The following is a 19,216-nucleotide window of genomic DNA, read 5'->3' on the forward strand; positions in this document are numbered from 1 at the left end:
ACCCATCGTGGCTTCAGGGCTCCGTCTCTCTCGGTCGCAGCCTCTCTCAGGCCACCCAGAGCGCACACCCGGCACCATCAATCCGGTGCGGCAGCCAGCGGGTTCTCCCCTGCGCTGACCCTGTGTGGGGTCAAACCTAGAGGGAGACCAGGCCTGCCTGTGTTACCCAGCCCCCAGAGCCAGGGGGGCAGCCGCGAAGACGGCCCGGGGAAACCTGGATCCACAGGCTCAGCTCCCAGGACAGAGAAAGCCACCCCCACCTCACCATTGTGTGGCCCCTGCAGGGACTCATCCATGCTGACAAACCGTAGCACGCCATCCCCTCGGCTGGCCGTCTAGAGAGCCTGCTACAGCCTTGAGATGCCAGAGAGGGGCCTTTTAGCTCAGACCGCAGTGGCCTGTACCTGTAAATCCAGAGGTGCCGGGTTCCACCCTGCTGCTGCACATGGGTATAAGCCTTGGCCAGGTCAGAGCAGCAGCGTTTGCACACCCAGCTCGCACTGGTGCCCGAGGCGCAGGGCAATGGAGGAAACAGTTTAAATAAAGGCCCTTTCACCGAAAGCCCCACGATACCTGGCTCCCTCCGCTGCTTGGAGCTGAAACGGACTGGTCAGGACACAACAGCTGGGAGCTCGCCCCCCAGCTCTCCGCCATGCACTGGCTCCTTTCCCCCCACACCCTCGGGCTACCTGGTCTGTGGCACCCAGCGACCATGGTGATGGACATGGGGTAAGTCCCTGGATCCGATCAGCTCTGCACCCATGCTAACCCATGGATAAGGACATTCCCATTCCAAGGGCTTCCTTCAAACCACCCCACTGTGAGGTGCAGTTACCATCGAGATGGGACAACACCGGCTCCCAAATCTGGGATCTCAGCGGCTTCTGAGCCGGGTGCAGAGAAGGGACCAAACTGCATAAGAGGATGGCTCTTTAAATCACAGGCACTGCACACTCCAGCTAAAACAGGCAGCAGGCCGGCCCCAGCGCTTTTATGCAGTCAAAAGCATCACAGTCTGGCTGCTCAACCTCCTGCCTCTTGCTCTGGCTGGCAATAAAAATTGTGTCCCGTCAAGCAAAGATACGGGCCATTTCCCACGTGGGTAAGCCAGGCAGTGGGGAAGCTGTGTTAGCCCCTCTATGAGGGGTAGCAGCTCCATCTGGTTCTTGTAGCAAAGCATCCTGCCCGGGTGACCCAGCCACAACTCCGACCCGGGATCTGAAATGCAGCTGAGCACCCACTGCTTTGCCAGGGCTGAAAACACTCGAGCCGGCTGCGAATTTTTCCGTTAAATGTTTTTTGTTGTCAGTAAAATGCCAGTTGAGCAAAACCAGAACTTTTCTGCAGGAAGAGGTTGGTTTTGATTAATTTTCAACTCCAAAAATTGCGGGGGCGGGGGAGAGGAAGTTTCAACATTTTCTAAATGAAAAATTCCAGTTTTCTGGAGGAAAAAAAACCCCCAACTTTTTGTTTTGAAATTAACACGAAGTAGAAGGTTTGGTTTTAAATGGTCAAAGTCAAAATGAAATGTTTCAATGGACCCATGCCAGATTTTTTGACAAGGTGTCGGTTTGCGCGCGTTTGCGAGATGGACTTTTCATCCCAGTGCAGGATGGGAGCTTTTTTTTTTTTGACCCCTCAAAAATGTTTGCAGGACGGGAAAACGGGCTCCCGCCCCACTGCACTGAAACCCTGTGGAGATGACGGACACACCAACGACTGGGGATGGAATATGGGCCAGCAGCTAGAGACAGCTGAGAATTTGGCTCTTCAGATTGCCAGGCTGTGGGTGCAGGGCAGGTTGGAAGAGGTGCAAAGGCCCAGATGCTCACAAGCAACAGCTCATTCATTGCCAAGAATGCTCCCTGTATTTGTGCTGGCAGGGCCAGCTGGTGAGGTGCTGCAGAAAACAGCGCAGAGCAGAGCCTGCATTCTCCTCCCAGACAGGCCTCCTACAGCAGAGGGGGCCAGTACCTGGACCTGCAAGGACTGCTGGCAGAGGCTATGGGGAAAAGAGGGGTGCAGAATGCCAGGGATGCGTCCGACAGGGGGACATGTACAAATGGATTCCACTGAGGATCCTTCCTGCAGCCAAAGAGACTCCTAAATTGTCCCCAGTGAGAAAGAACAGGGACCAGCGCAATTGCAGGGCCTCAGGGGTAGTGGAGGGGACATGCTACAGAAACAGCCACAGCAGTTCTTTGTCCCCCTCCAACCCAATCCCTTGGAGGCGCTCACAACACTTTACAATCACTTACGAATTCAGCCCGCAGCCCCCCTTCTGAAGGTGGTGTCATCATCCACATTTTACAGAAGGGGAAACCGAGGCACAGAGGGGCGTGACTCACCCAGCGTCATGGCAAAGCTGGAGAGAGGACACAGGAGCCCCGACTCAGTCCCTGCTCTAGCCATGGCCCCACTCTCCTTCCTTTCAGAACCTGACCAATCCTCTGCCCCAGCCGTGGTCCAACAGCCCAGCCCCATACGCCTGCCTACCTCCTGCTGAAGCCAACGGGACCAAAAGCAAGACGATAAAACCCGCCTGGGTCGTTTGGCATGAATGAGTGCAGCTCCACTGACTGTAACAGATCTGCAGGATTTACTCTGGGGGTCTGCTGTGGTGCAAGGGCGGATCATACCAGCCCCAGCTCAGAAAGCAGCGACCCACAGGGTGGAATGAGGGAAGCGGGAGGTGTTTGAACGCGAGATCTCAGGAGCGAATCGGGCAGATACATTCAGCCAGCCACTTCCCCCAGAAAGTCTATTTTTATCTTTGGCAGCACAAACATGCCTGAGAGCAGTAAGAGAGTGTGTGTGATGGGGTGGGAAGAAAGGGGAGGGGGGGGGGGAAGGCATGAATAAAAGTGTAGGCCAAGCAGGATGAAACAGACATGACCATCTATGTATTGTGTGTCAGAGAGAGAGAAAGCAGCGTGATTTCAAGTTAAGATTAGCCCTTCTAAAATAATAATGGCTGAGTCGCCCATCAGCACTGGATGTGCAGCCTGGCACCATCACCTGTATGTCCAGACATGCACTCTACTCGCCCGCCCTTACAAGGAGGATGGAGAAACCAAGGGTAATTCATGCACCTAACGGGCAGGGGAGGAATTTTTTTTTGTTTTTACTTGCCATAGGCAAGTGGAATTTCACAGAGCGGGGCTAGAGCATGATTTACGTGCAACCTGGAGATTCTCAGCTAGATAGAGCTGACTCTGCATTCCCTCTCTGGGTACGAGCTATAGCTCCATACACACACTCCACAGATCCCCACGCACACCCCCGGTAGCTCATATTCACACACGCAGAATCAAAAGAGCTATTAAAAATGTAAGAGTTGGTGGCAGCTGATTTCTGAATGAACTACACTAAATACTTTTAACTAACACAAGTTACCTACAACGACGACTCCCCTCTATCTTATACAGACTCTGAACAACCCCATCCAAGCTCCTTTATGCAGGATCAAATAGCACTTGTCACCCCTTCTTATATGATGTTTTAAATGAACAAATAAGTGTCCTTGAAGAAAACAATGTAACAAGGTCATTCTCATCCAGCCAATACTGTCTCCTCAGCAAGCCTTTTTGCCTTTCAATAAAGCCATGTCAAGGCAGTTATATTTACTGCGACGTAGCTACACTCGACAAGGGAGAAGGGGAAATATATATATGTAATTAGCTCTATCAGAACAAGGTCATAGGCTCTCTTCTTCATGATAGAAAGGATGGTTTCTAAAGCCAGAATCTTAGCAGCTGTGTCAAGGCAGTTTACAAAAAGATTGAAGCTGTTTAAACCAGAGCTACTTTTGATCTTAAAAGCATCTAAAAGCAGATATTTCATCAAAGTTGGAATTGCCAAAAATACCCTCCTAGGCTTATAAATGTATTACTGTTACTTAAAATCTGTACCACGATTTAGGCTGAGCTTCTAAGCAAAGAAACACTAGCATCATTTCCAGACAAGGTTATTTATTTTTAACCCATTTCCTCTGGCCAATTCTTTGATCAGAGCTGTTGATCGATCCAATACGTACTCCTTGGCTTATAATATTTGTTTAAACACACACTTCTAAATCCCAGGTGTGCCAGATAGGATTTGTTTGGGTTGATGGTTTGGGCTTGGGTTAACAAGTGAAGTATCTTCATTCGAAATCCACATTCTTTTAGAAACCTCAAAGAGCAACAAAAACATGGCGACAATAGATAATGAGAGTTTTTAAATCTCCAATCCCCAAGGTCATTTTCCAACACACATACTCCCTCTCCCAAACCCAGTACACGTTTCTTCCCCTGTTCAAGATGTGTTGGTTTCATCGATCTAAATAACCATCCCTCCAATGAGATTCCCATCACGCAGGCTGCAAAAAGATCTATCTATCTATCTAGATTCCAAGCTGCATGATAGCTGGGATAAGCAGAGCAAGTGATGCGACCGGACGCTATTAACACACACAAATAAATAGACAGACAAAACCTAGAGGCAAGGTTTTTCAGGACAAAATGGCTACACCAAAGGGGAGGAAACCCGCTCTCCCCCTCCAAAAAAAACCCTTTCTACATCAACAACCATGTATCCAATTACTCTAATTAAAGCATCTTGTTTTTACGAAGACATTTGTTTCCCTTCTTACCTGGTCTATACTCCAATCTGCCACAGCTCTCTTTCAAGTATCTGTCTCGCGTGCTATTATGAAGGATGCTCCAGCAGGGATACAGGAAGAAAATAGCTCATGGGTACCAGAATGAGCATTAGCATCGCAGCCTTCTACACACACACTGAACATTGGGAGAGTCCATTGTAACAGCCAAGGGAAGGGTGGTGGCACGACTGACTGCTATAGAAAACAAACAGAGAGGGGGAGGGATTTTTTTTTTTTAATGAACCATAAAAAATGATAATACCTCCCCCAGCCAGTTACCCATCCACATGGGAATCTTCTGCAAGATCAGGTTGCCTGTGTCAGGGACGAGATTTCAGTTTAACCTGCTTCACTGAAACGCACTGAAGGAGGTGAGACTGACTAATGGGGTGTTATTAGTCGCTTTCAGCTGATCGCTCCTACTGCACAGCTTTGCTGGCAGGATTGGCAGCAGCAGAAAGAGACATTTTTTTTTTGCTCCGAGATGCTCGCAGTCATCTATTGTCATCCCCCCCCACAAAAAAAATCACAACTGCAGAGCCACAGCATGCTGCATTTAAATGCAGCTTTTCAAATAGGAGTCAAAGGCTTTTTTGGGGAAAAAAAAAATAACCAAAATCCTCAATGTTTGCAAATGTGCATACTTCAATTTCACATCTCAGTAAAGCCAAGTTCAACTATCTAGACTATCTGGCCCCTGTTACTAGGGTATTCAAGCAGCTCCGTCTTTGATGTGTTTAATTCTCACCACACTCCGGTGAGGTAGGGAGGGGAACTGAGGCACAAGAAGACTAATTGACTTGCCCAAGGTCACTCAGAGAGTCTGTAGGGGAACAGGGAATTGAAGCCAAGTCTTGCAGATCCTAGATTAGCACCGTAACCACAGGATCATTCTTCCTCTCTTCATGAGCCGCACACAGCCACAGGCCCGGCCCATGCTAAAAATTTAGACTGACATAGCTACATTGCTCAGGGGTGCAAAAAAATGTGCACCCGAGTGCCACCTCTGGTGTAGATGCGGCCAAGTCAATGGAAGAATGTTTCCGTGGACCTAGGTACCATCGAACCTAGGGGGAGGTGCAGTTCCTACAGAGATGAACAAACCCTTCTATTGCTGCAGGATGAGTCTACACTATGGGGATTACGGCACCGCGTCTGTGCCACTGGAGATCCCATAGCATAGATCAGTGGCTCTCAACCTTTCCAGACCACTGTACTGCTTTCAGGAGTCTGATTTGTCTTGCGGACCCCCCAGATATTACCTCACTTTAAAATGACTTGCTTACAAAACCAGACGTTAAAAATACAAAAGTGTCACAGCACACTATTACTGAAAAATTGCTGACTTTCTCATTTTAACCACATCATTATAAAATAAATCAGCTGGAGTACAAATATTGTACATACATTTCAGCACACAGTATTCGGAGCAGTATAAAACAGGCCATGGTCTGTAGGAAATTTTAGCTCGTATTGACTTTGCTAGTGCTTTTTATGTAGCCTGTTGTAAAACTAGGCCAATGCCTAGATGAGTTAATGAACCCCCTGGAAGACCTCTAAGTACCCCTGGTTGAGAACCCTGAAAAATGCAAGGTGCACAGTGGGCTTGGAAATTCAACCGCTGTTTCTAAGAGTGCGACAACCTTCCAACTTCCAGTGCATTGGCGGGACTTACCTTTCAATCAGCCACCAAAATTGCGTCATTATGGTGTTTCATTTCCCTTGGAAAGCAGGGTTTGGAGATGAGGAAGTAAGTTGGGTTTGGGGTTTTTTTTTGGTTGGTTTTTTAAGTGGGGGAAAGTTTACAACAAAGAGGCAAGTGAAATAATAGTGTAACAAACCTGTGGCTACAGAGGACTTCACGGTTACTGCCACAATACCATTCAGGACTTCACAGGAACAGCGGGATAGACTGCAGATCCTCCTGTGCCAAACATGTAGGACCCTGCCACTTGAGCTACAAAGGAGAATCCCTATTAGCTGTATGCAGTACAGGAGCTGTGACACACAACTAAGCAGTTCCAAATATATCCAGGGGAGGGCAGTGGTGCAGGCACAAGCCAGCTTCTTAAATTATCTTACTGGAATCCATAGCATCAGGTGACCAAGTATCAGAGGAAGATACATTGTCTTCCAACTCCAAACAAGGAACTTTAATAAGTAAAACTCATCCCTATATCTCTTGATCAGCTCCTGCCTAGACCCTTCCCCAGTCTTCTTTCTAGGCTGGCTTCTTTGTTTATATTTATAAAACAGTCATCAAGTTGCCCTAAAATACATAGATTGTTTGCATTACAGTAGCACCCAGAGCCCCTCCCTCCCACACCCCAAGCTCAGGGTCTCATTGTGCTGAACGCTGCACAGAGAGAGACAGTCCCTGCCCTGAAAAGCTCACAATCTAAACAGATAAGCGGGGAAGGGGACTTGCCCAAGGTCACCCAGCAAATCAGTGCCAGAGCTGGGACTTGCACCCAGGTTTGCTGAATTGCAGGGTGGTGCCTTACCGAGCGGGCCACCCCGCCTCTCCCGCCAAGATTATCAAACAACAGTTAATGAACGCCCCGACCCAACGGCAGATCAAGGATTCTTCCGCCAGCCTCTTGAGACTCTTCTGCCAACCAAACGCCAACCCCGCACCCAAAGGGCTGAGCGTGGAGCGGGGCCTTCGAATAGCCGCACACATTGGGCCCAATTTTCCATTGCCCCGGCCCGGCGCAGTCATTCACCTCTTTGCAAAGTGTAACTGCATCAGAACAGGGATGTTTTAGATCGACTTTCCAGGGGGTGTTTGTTTATTTATTTAAGGTCCTTGTCTGGCCGCCGTTACTGTGATGGCTGAGCAGTTCACAGTCTTTGGCCTGCTCTACGCTGCCGGCGAAATTCAGCAGCAGCCGATGGGAGTTACGCAAGCTGCACAGAGTAGCTTGCGTAACGCCCATCGACTTCATAACTTCTGTTCAGCGGGCCGTCCCCACTGCACTGCACCGGCAGGAGATGCGTACCCGTCGATACGGCGCTACACTTTTGGGGGAGGTGGTTTTATTAAAATCGCCTTCTGGATCAACTGAGCATGTCTTCACTGCCACTCAATCAAATCGGGGGGGGGGGGGAAAGGAAATCGATCTGACGGTGGCGAATTGGCTGCCGTCAGTGTAGACATAGACTTTGATGAATTTATCCCCGCTGCCTCCTCTATGAGTTACAGCGATGCTATTATCCCCATTGTACAGATGGGAAAACTGAGGCACAGAGCGACTAAGTGACTTGCCCAAGGTCATACAGGGAGTCTGTGGTAGAGCAGGAAACTGAACCCATGTCTCCCAAATCCACGCTAGTGCCATAACCACTAAGCCACCCTACCTCTCGAAAACAACTGCACAGGGCAACGAGGAATCTGGCCTTGTGACTTGGACCATTCCGGAGCTGAGGACAACTTGCCACCACCACTGCAGGGCTACCGACTTAGGTGCTTTGGCCAGCGGGGACCCGACTCCCAAAAGCACCTCTATTCCGGACAGCACTTAAGCACATGCTTAAAGTTTAGCACACACTGAAGTTTAACTTTCCTAAGTCAGGGCCCGTACCTGGGATACAAAGCCAGGAGAGACAGCGTGTCAATTCCCACAGCAAACGCCAGCTCAGCTGGTGCCCTCGGCAGAGAGTCCCAGGACTGGAGAATCAGCCAGAGAGACCAAACTCCCCTTTGGTGCCTGCAGGTCGGGGGGGAAGGCACAAGTGGGGCCGTGTCAGAGAAGCCTGCTGTGTGGCGAGGCCTGATCTGTGGGGAAAGGAGGGCCCATCAGCCCCCGCAGAGGAGAAGGGTGGAATCATCCAGGACCTATGCAGGCTGCAAAATCCACCCCTGCAAAACGCCACCTCATGCCAGATTGACTTTCAGCTGAACTGAACCATTTTCCTGGGAGTCCCTGGAAATGGGGCAGGTGAAACTGACCAGCAAGGTGAGTTCACAGCAGCTAGTAAATATCCCCGTGGCTCTGCCAGCCGTTCATATCCACCCTGCTCAGACTGCAGCATCAAGACCAGTTAAGGGACTCCTTAACACACGGCCCAGCGGACGGCGGCGGTCTTAGCAGGGCAGCTCTGCAGTGCCTCGCTGTTGACTGACAGCTCTGTGGCTGCCTTTGCAGAGACACTGCTGCCTGACAGCTGCACAGGTGACACGGCCTCAGATGAAGCACAATTGTGCAAGCAGGTGGGACCTGACGGAGCAGACGGCTGAGGCAATGGCTTCCCCAGCCCCGGGTTCAAATCCAAGTTTTGGCCACAAGTGAAATCAGATTGGTGAGTCTCATCTTCCCCTTGATTTCTTCCATTCACTCGCTCTACCTTCTGCTTGCCTGCCATTCTTAGTAGCTGCATCTGCTTTTCTTCCATCTCTGTAAGACCCACTGCTTCCAAACCATAGAGCGGGAAGGGACAAACACACACAGCATCCACGAACTCACACCCGAGGTGATACTGGAAAAGCCTTCCTCTGCAGACTTGGCCTTAGACTGAAGAGATAAGGCAGAGGGACCGGTGTCAGGAACGATGCTTTTCCCCTTGAGAGCTCCTCCGCAGCATTGCCACAGCAACACAAGGAAAAGACCAAATTCTCTGACCACAGGAAATCACAGGAACAACTAAACTTTCACCCAAGCGTTTCCAGACACTGTGTAAATATTCATACAGCTTCCCAGCTGGTGAAGGAGTATTATCATCATCTTACCGATGGGGAAACAAAGGCAGAGGGGTAACGATTGAGGTGCATTATCAGAGCTGCCTCAGGGCCCAGGACTAGAATAGCAGGAGGTGCTCCAGGTCGGATCTGAGGGGCATCAGCAGCTGGGGGGGGAAGAACCTCGGGACTTGAAGCGAGCTGTGGGGTGGGACTGAGAGCCATCCGCAGAGCCATGCATGGCACTGGGACTGAAAAAGCAGAGGGAGCGGGGACTGAGTCAGGACTGGGGTGAAATGGCAGAGCTGCACAGTGGCCCAGGGACTGGGATAGTGGGGGTGGGGGGGTCGGTCTGTAGGTCAGGAGCAAGGAGTAAGGGCAGAATCAGTCTGGGGGAAGGTTAGAACCGTCAAGTAGTTTAGTCCTGAAATGCAGGAACTGTTACACAATAAAAACAAAACCTAATGGGAGCAGGAACACTTTCATTCCCTTCGTTTTCAATTCAGTGGCAACAGGGGGGTTGATTTCCTTTTAATGAACCTTTCCTCCTGGGTGTCAGAAATGCTCAGCTGTGCCAGCCTCCCAGAAGCGGAAGATGAAAGTGACAAGCCCCAGCCCTCTCCTGAAAGAAGCTTTAAGCACCAGGATGGAATGTCGGAAATGAAAAGCAATCACGCTGCACTGGCCCAGGTCTGCTCCTGTTAACGCCCACAGTCAAACTCCCGTCAGACTCAGTGAGCGCAGAGTCTGAACAAGGCAGAGCGAGTCTGAAAATCCCCCCTTAGAGATCAATCAATAATAATAGACTCATGGAAAGGGAGGACAGGAAAGAACCTCAAGTGATCATCTAGTTTATCCCCCCGTGCTGAGGCAGGACTCCATAGCTCTTTTCCTCGGTAGCTATCAATCAAAGCACTTTAAAAGAGAGGGTGGCTTCATTATCCCCCTTTTATCATGGATGAGGAAACTGAGGCACAGAGAGGTGAAGTGACTTGCCCCATGTCACCCAGTTAACTGGCAGCAGAGCCAAGGATAGGACCCAGCTCTCCTGCACCCCAGTCCTGAGCACTGCCTACCGGGCCAAAGGAAAACACCCAAACAAAAGCTGTGGGAGCTCTCTGGTACCTTGTGCAAGTGCCTACATGGAGCGGCTATGCCAGGTACTGAAGGCTCTTTAACCTAGTGGAGAGAGGCAGAACCAGCAGCAGTGGCTGGAAGCTGAAGTCAGACCTTAGGAATAAAGAGTCATTTTTTTACAGGGAGGGGATTAACCAGTGGAGCAAACTGCCAAGGGAAGTGGTGGTGGATTTTCCATCGCCTGATGTCTCCAGATCCAGGGCAGATGCTCTCAGGAAGGTGCTTTAGCCAGACACAAGATATTAGGCTCAACAGACGGGTAATGGGGGGAAAATTCTCTGTCCTGCATTATACAGGAGGTCCGCGTACCTGGTCTTAAAAATCTAGCCATGTGTCAAATCTATCAGTCAAGCCACCTGCTGAATTGTCACGCTCAGGCTCCGCTGCCTTTTGCTGCTGTTCCCCCATTCCTTTGTCCATCGGTCCAGCCAGCACCTCGGAGCAAGCACCTTCTCCACCGGACAGACTCAGCATGCAGCATAGCAATTAACAGACAGAGTCACCAACCAGGTCAAACAGATGGTGAAAAGGCCGCTTGGTTCACAGGGCTCCGAACCGGATCTCACGTCCCCGGGGGTGATTGAGAAACATCCCCACCACCGCGCATTGAGTCGGGGGGAAGCCAGTTTAAGTGACAGGAGAGCCAGAGTGAGGCGGGTCGGAATGGGCTGATTTGCCTTTAAAGAGTCAGCAAAGCCCTCCGGCAGCACCCACATACTGCAGCCCTGAGTGGTTTCTGGCGACTTCCAGCCCCAGCCCATTCACCAGCGATTTAAAGGGATATCCTCCAGGCTATTTCTATACACCACACGGTCCCTTTGAAGTTCTTTACGGTTTTGATCCTCTCAGTTGTCATTAGGGGTAGACACAAATAAGCCTTGTCCGAACATTAACCTTTACTCACAGGATCGGCTCCCTCACAATGCATGGCCCCCGCACCGGCAATAAAATCCTAAACTCCAGGTGGTTACGTCGCCTTCTTTTCCAAGGTATCAGACGTGAGTGGCATGACCAACCCCACGGCAGAACCCCAGGGTTCAGAAGCTAATGCGTGTGCTGTCATCGGGATCGGAAATAGCCACAGTGGGGAAGAAGCTGTGAGGAAAGGGACAGGCCCAGGAAATTGATTTTGGTATAAATAGATTTTTCTCCATCAAGTCAGCTCCATTCTAGTCCCGACTCAGAAGGGGGCGTGGGCGAGGGCTTTGATCAAGACCCTGGGTCTATTCCTGATTGAAAGGGCAGGCGGTCTAGCGATTTGATCCAGCGATGGGGTGTTTGGGACACCTGGGATCTGTTGCTTGCTCTGTTAGAAACCCTCCTTCTCTGCCAGAACCACGCCCTGCCCTTCAAAGCCCACACAGGCTGCCCATCCCCAATGGCACCAGTCACTAAAACAACCCCCTTTTGCCACCAGTTACGCAGGTGAAACAGGCTCTAACGGGGCGGGGGGGAGGATGTCCTGGACAGAACCAGCTACTCATGCCTACAGCTTCCCCTCTCCTAGGGTTCACTCCAGCAAATCAAGTGAAGACACAGCAAGTTCACTCTCCTACAGCCCATTTTTAAGATGCGTCTAAGCAGCAGAAAAGCCTATTAAAGACAGAATCATTGTCCCAGCTCATCCCCTACCCTGTTTATTACCCATCCTGGTATTCCCCTAAGAAGCTTTTATCATCAGAAACCGCAGCCACATTTTATTGCTTTTCCTTCCATTATTATTTATGGCGTGTAAATGTCAAGACGACATGTTCATCGGTCCTGCAGGAGTTTAAACAAGGCTCTCAGGCTGGTTGTATAGATCTGTTGCCATTAAAGGATGTGGAAATGCTGGAATGGGACTCGGGAGATTTATTAAAAGTTGTGTCTTTCTGTAGCACCTAGGACCCTCAGTCAAGGATCAGATCCCAGTTGTGCCAGGCACTGTACATTTTTATTGCTATTGGGAGTATTACAGTAGCAGCTCTGAGCCCCTGTTGTGGATCAAGATCCCATGGTGCTAGGTGCTGTACAAAGAGATGGTCCCCTTCTCAATGAGATCGGTGTTCAACTCCCGGCTCTGCCACAGACTTGCTGTGTGGCCCGGGGAAAGTCACTTAGCCCAAGGTTTCAATAAGTGACTAGCAATTTTGGGGATCTAACCCCAGGTGCCTTAAAGGAGCCCCCCTGAGTTCCAGATGGTGGGTCCTCACCACTTCCTGAGCATCAGACCCTTTGAAGGCATCTCAAGCAGGGCACCCAAGAGATCGCTTTGGGTCTTGGGTCCCCATCTGTAAAATGGGGATAATAATCCTACTTAGATTAGGAGGGCCATCTTTTTCAAAGGTGCCATTGAAATCAATGAGAATCAGGCCACTAAATACTTTTCAAAATTTGGCGCTAAACTCTGGGGCAGGGACTGTCTCGAGGCAGCAGGTAGCACAACGCGGCCTGGGTCTCTCTTGGGGCTGCCATAACATACCTAATAATGAAAGTGGGATTCGGGAGGGGTGGAAATTTAAGGAGGGTGGCCCAAAGGCCTCTAGGGATTCTTAGATCAGGGACGGGCCGAGCAGCAAGGAGGCTGGCTCCCTACACATGCTGACTCGGACCTCATCCCGCCGCCCTGCCCTCATGGGGACGGGAGGGGATTTCAATCCTTGAGGGACACCCTGCTGAGGCTACAAATAAAGGGATCCCCATTGTCCAATGGCCACGAGGGGCTGAGCTGTGGCCCCCCAGCCCCAAACTCATCTCACACAGGACTTTATTTCCATTGCAGAGAAGAGTGGGGGGCCGAGGCTGGGGCCGGGGGGGAAGAACCAATTTCAGCCAGGCTCCGTTTGAAAAGAATCGTTTTCCACCCATCTTGCCAAATCTGTTTGTAGCCTTAACAACCACCTCCCTGAGTGGCAGGCTGTGAAATTAAATCCAACCGTACAGTAAATGGCACCAAATTACAGGCTGCCTTTGTCCTAGTGCCGGGGCCCTTTCAGAGATTTCATTGTGTGGGATTTCGGCTTCTCAGAACTGAGGAATACAAACAGGGGAAGCTGACGTGTTTACGTGCCTCCCAACAGCCATGACTGTGAGGAACAAGGCTGTTATGGGGGAATGCAGGAGCAGTAAAGCAGAGCTGAGCCCTGCATTGCAAAGAGATATTAAAGATTGGAGTAGCACAGACCTGATACAGTGAGTGATCAAAAACCCAGGGAGGGGACCCGATTAATGGGACATAGACTTTCTACGCTGCAAATCCAGCCCATGTTTACTGTGACCGAAGTTTACCTCTGCTGGCGTATGATGAGATCCCTCTTCTGGGCTCTGGGGTAGGTATAAATCAGGGCAGACGCATCCTCAGCGAGCGCTACCTTTGGAAGAAGAGTCCATTACACAAGCAGAGATCTGCTGCAGATTAAATTAAAAGGTGGTCAGTTCGAATCTGATACAGGGCAATTTCCTATACTGTCATAGATTCTAAGGCCAGATGGACTCATCCAGTCTGACCTCCCGTGTAACGCAGGACAGGGAATTTCATGTGGCTACCCCGACTTTAAGACCAATAACTTGTGTTTAACTAAAGCATCACTTCCAGAAAGGTAGCCCGGCTGCACCAGAAACTGTCAAGGGATCGAGACTCCACAACTTCCCAAGGCAGTTTGTTCCAGTAGTAAAAATCCCCTTCACTGTTAAAGATTGATCCTTTATTCCTAATCTGAATGTGTGCAGCTTTAATGTCCAGCCAGTGGTTCTTGTTCTGCCTCTTCCCACTAGATTAGATTAGGGAGCCCTTTAGTCCCTGGTATAGTCTGCCCCTGAAAGTATAACAGTTACACCGGTGCTAGCCCTGGGGTGGGCACACGGACACCAGGACAGCTCATTCTTCGTCCCAGACAGCAATGAGCTGTACAAACGTAAGCGCTGGTTGCTATCACTGCATGGAAGGAGTTGTGCTGTTTTAACCATGCCAGTCTAGTTAAAATTAATACAACATGTGTGTGTACACAGACACACACACCCCTTAACGACACAAAACAAAAGCACAGAGGAGAAAAGGCAAACTCACAAAGGTTAGTTGCAGACACTTGGCCTTTTTCACGTAGACAGGGTCACACTCACAATTAAAATGAAAGCTGATAGCAGGAGCCCCACCAGATTCTCTGTAAAACCACAAATTCTGCGTTTTTCTAGGATCCCTGGTCATCAGCAACTGCAGGACATGGTCCCCAGGGAGACGGCAGAGCACGTTAAGGTGACATGATACGTGATCACAGCCAAAAGGCCAACTATGCAAGGGCAACACAAACAGGCACAATCTTGCGGTCAAGAACTTCATGAGGTTAATGGTGTCATAGTGGCTCAGTCACTTGACAGGCAGTGTGGTTGAGTGGGTAGTGCACTAACCGGGGACTCAGGCAGCCTGGGTTCTCTTCCTGGCTGTGCCACAGGCCTGCTGGCTGACTGTAGGCAACTCACTTCATCTTTTTTTGCCTCAGTTTTCCCATCTGCAAACTGGGGATAGTGATACTAACTTCCTTGGTAAAGTGCTTTGAAAGCACGTCGAGATCCATGGAGGTGCAGTGCTAGGTAAGAGCTGGGGGATATACTCTAAGTATTTCTAAGGCACACAATGGAGCCTAGGTAACAAGGTGCCCAAATCCCATTGGCATTCACTGAGACTTGAGAATAAGGACCTTCACTTCCAGAGCGGCCTTATCAATGCTGCAGCCACTCTTTAAAATGCTCTGCCTCGGGTTTAGCGTGGGGCCTGTCAACCCCACATCAGCTACCAGCAAAGAGAATTGCCCAGCTTGTCCCTTTGGCCATATCCCTGCCCCTTTGCCTGCCTCCACTGGCTACCCCTTCAGCACTGCATCAGGCACACGCTTCTGGTCTTCATTTGCCAGGTCCTTCACAGCCTTCCCCCACCCCCACCATCTCTCATTCACTAGCAAGAGGTCAAGTCCTGCGTCCGATCAGAAGAGCCCCACGCAGGCACAAAATTGGTAGCCGTAGCTGAGCCGCCATCCACAGAAATGGTCCGTGGATATCCGCAGGGCTCTACTGAACAGACCACGAGGCAGCCTCCATTGCCTACGTGTTACACTTTCAAACAGGTACCTCCATGCTTTCTCCAGCACTGCCTCGCACCCATGGGAGGAGCTGCCTTTAAACACCCACAAAGCTACCTCATTAGCCTCCTTCCAATCTCACCTCACGACTCTCCGGTGCCTATAAAAAAAACCCAAACAGCTACCAGGTGGGTGGGGTGCTGAGCCCCCTGCCTGTCATGCGGGTCAGTATAATCTCATCATTTCCTTGTATGCCCCCCCATCTGTCTGTATCCAGATGCTGTTTCTTCTCTTATAGCTTGTAAGCTCTTTGGGGCAGGGACCATCCTGAATGCATTTATGCAGCACCTAGCACCACAAGGCCTGAGCCACCATGACACAGATAATACATAACTCCTTGCAAGGGCAGATACAGTGATGGGAAAGCCAGGTGGACTGTATGCTGCTTTGTGCATCAGCAAAGCCATTAGCTTCCAGCTGCAAACTCTTCACACCTGGGAAGGGTGGGAGGCAGCACCAGTGGGCAGGTCTGTAAAGAAGGCTGCAGAGTCGGAAATTAGGAAAATCTTTCATGTCTGAAAGGAAGCAATGGGGATTCAGAGAGACACCCCCACTCCCTCTGCTGTAAACGCCAGCTCACTTTTCTGGCTCTAATTGGATCTTAAAGGGAAGGTCAACTTTAAAAAAAAAGTCATACTTACATCTGGATTTTTTTTTTTTTTACTAAGTTATTTAATTAATACCTGAGAGCTTTGTAAACAAACCGGCTTAAAGAAATAATTACTCTGTTTTTCTAGATCGTTTATCTTGCGCTGTCAGCGCTACAACCAGCGTCTGAACTTCATGCAGGTCTCCCACAGAACAGGCAGGAGAGAAATATTTTTATCTACAGGGAAACATCATAAACCCACAAAAACTGCTGGCAGGAGGCTGCTGGCAGGAGCACCTGTACCTGGAAGTACTTTGAAAGTTCTTTTTTTGGCACTGACTAATTTTCAAGCTGAGAGGGAATATTTTCTTAGCCTAGCTTCTGTTGAGGAGAGAGACGCTTTCAAATTCACACAGAGCTCTACTTCAAGTCTGGGGTTGCAAGATGACAGCATCCCTTTAAGCATCAGGAGAATCAACAGTCCCATCTCTTGCCATCTTCAAATGGAGCCTTTTAAACCTTTCTTCAGTAGATAGAAGATGGGCTGCAGTCAGCCCCCCACCCCCACCCCTTTCTAGCTGTCAAGGGAGGTGTGAAACTTTCCATGCAGCACCTCCACTTCTATACTTCCTAATTAACAGCTTCGCTTGTGCGATCACATTGAATGTGTTAGAGAAGCCAGGAAAATTCTAAAGATACAGGGAGGCAAGGGTCTGCCTAGCCCTGCAGTCACACAGACAGGGCACAGACTGTATCTACATCTTCAGCGGCTGTTGTTTTTGACTTTCATATTAAAATATTTCAGTATAACGTTAAATGAAACAACTATATGTAAAGTTAATAACTGAAAGGCCTTCCCTCTCCCCATGGTCTCCAGCTGGGGAGTAGCATGACCTCACTGCCAACAAATCTCTTAAAAGAGACATGGTTTAGGGTCAGCTAGTGGCACTGTTCAGGGATTGAGAGAGCTGGATTCTCTTCCGAGCTGTGCCACCGATTGACTGACCTTGGGCAAGTCACTTCGTAGTAGAGTTTAAAGCCAGATGGACCATTGGATCATTTACTCTGACCGCCTGCATAGGGCTGTTAACTTTCACCCAATAGCTTATTTGACAAAAGCATCGCTTCCAGCAAGGCCTCCAGTCTGGATCTGAAGATGTTGAGAGATAGAGAAGCCACCATTTCCCCTGGCAGATTGTTCCAGTGGTGAAACATGCTCCCTGGTGCCTTGTTCCTACTTGGAATTTGTCTGGCTTCAGCTTCCAGCCATTGCTTCTCATTCTGTCTGTCTTTCTCCACCAGCTGAGAGAGTCTTTCAAGTGTCTAGTATTTTCTCCCCAGGCAGGGATTTATACACTGGAATCAAGGCCCCGCTGCACTGTCTTTTTAGTAAGCTAAACCAGTTGAGCTCTTTACGTTTGTCACTGTAAAGTGTTTTCTGCAGCCCTGGAATAATTTTTTTTCAGCCCTTTCTGCCCCCCCTCTCCAGTTTTCCAACACCTTTATTAAAATGTGGGCACCGGAACTGGATGCAGCATTCCAGGATCCAGCTCATCATTGTCATATATGGAGGTGAAATCACCTCCCTACCCCAACTCCCATTTATACATCCAGGGATGGCATCAGCGCATTTTGGCATAGCATGACACTGAGCACGCACCTTGAGTTACTTGTCCACTGTGGCCTCTAGCTCCGTCTCCCCCTCTAGCTTGTCCACGTACAGTGGAAGCTCTTTGAGGCACGGCTGGTCTCTTACTACATGTCTGGGCAGCACCCAGTACAGTGCAGCCTTGATCTTGAGTTGGGGCCTCACCGTAACAAAAGCAATAATAAATCCATTGGGGATAAATGTCCCTCTGAGCACCGTTTTACAAAGTCAAATGGAAACAGAATTAAAAAAATAAGAGCAGCAGCTGCAGCGTTTGCAAAGCAGACATTAGCCAGGGGATCCGGAAAGTGAAATTGATCAGACACAGACCATAAACAAGAGGGAAGCTGCCTAGTCTATTTCCATCACGCAAGCTGAGTGAAGTGCAAAATGACAGCAAAAAGTAAATTATATTTCTAATGTCCTAGGTGACAGTCACAGCTTAGCGAGGCACATCAGAAAAAACAAGCTCCGTCATTTGGAAGACATCAATAAACCCACCTGCTTTTATTCCAGTCAGAACATTATCACCCAAGAGTTCTTATCTCAAGGAGACGCCAGCTGCTAGGACACAAGACATGAGCTGTGCAGGGAGGGGGGGGAAGCGCAGCTCTGGGGATGTTCTGGATTGAAGCACACACTTAACAGGGCTACGATTAGAGACTGGAGGCCAACAGAAGTGGCAGCAGAACCGCAGTCTCACTAGCTGAGAATGCTAACGTGCTCGGCTAAGCAGAGCTCTCAGACTCCCTAACGCTGTGACCTCACACAGCATTTTCCAGCAAGCCGAGTGCTTTAAACTGGGAATAAAGCACCCACTCCGTGAACTGACGGAGATTTGTTCCCTGAAGTATGTGCACTCTGCACTCAGATACTCTGTAGACTCGAGTTTTGAGCAAGGCTAGAATCTTAACACTCAGCTTAAGTTTTCATGGCTGGTTAGAATGAGAGTTGGTCAAAAAATTAGAAGGAATAGCTTTCCTTTGGAAAAAACCACAACGGTTTTGTCTGAACGTTTCAAGGGAACGTACTGATTTCAACCAAGTGTTTTGACAGGAAAAAATTCAGTGGGTTGGGGTTTCTTTGGACAGTGTTTTGATTAACTTTGCTTACAGGTTTATATTATATTAACTTGGAATATATTTGTCTCATTTAATATTATACTGAAATATTTTAATAGAAGTCAAAAACACCACACTTCCATCCTAGCGAGGACATTTGATCGGCTCATATCAGCGTGTCTTGGAGTTTTCATTTTATGGGAAATTTTGGCTTTTCGTTCCAATGGGAACAATTTTTGTTTCGAAATGTCAGAATTCCCCGTGGAATGGAAATTCCAGTTTCCAGCCAGCTCTCGTTATCCCCCTTTCTAAATAATTCCTTTCCTCCTTTGCCTTCACTTAACCAAGCT

This window comes from Emydura macquarii, unplaced genomic scaffold, assembly GCF_026122565.2.
Source record: "Emydura macquarii macquarii isolate MOO-44397 ecotype Brisbane River unplaced genomic scaffold, CSIRO-AGI_Emac_v2 contig_2924, whole genome shotgun sequence".
In the NCBI taxonomy this organism is placed as follows: Eukaryota; Metazoa; Chordata; order Testudines; family Chelidae; genus Emydura; species Emydura macquarii.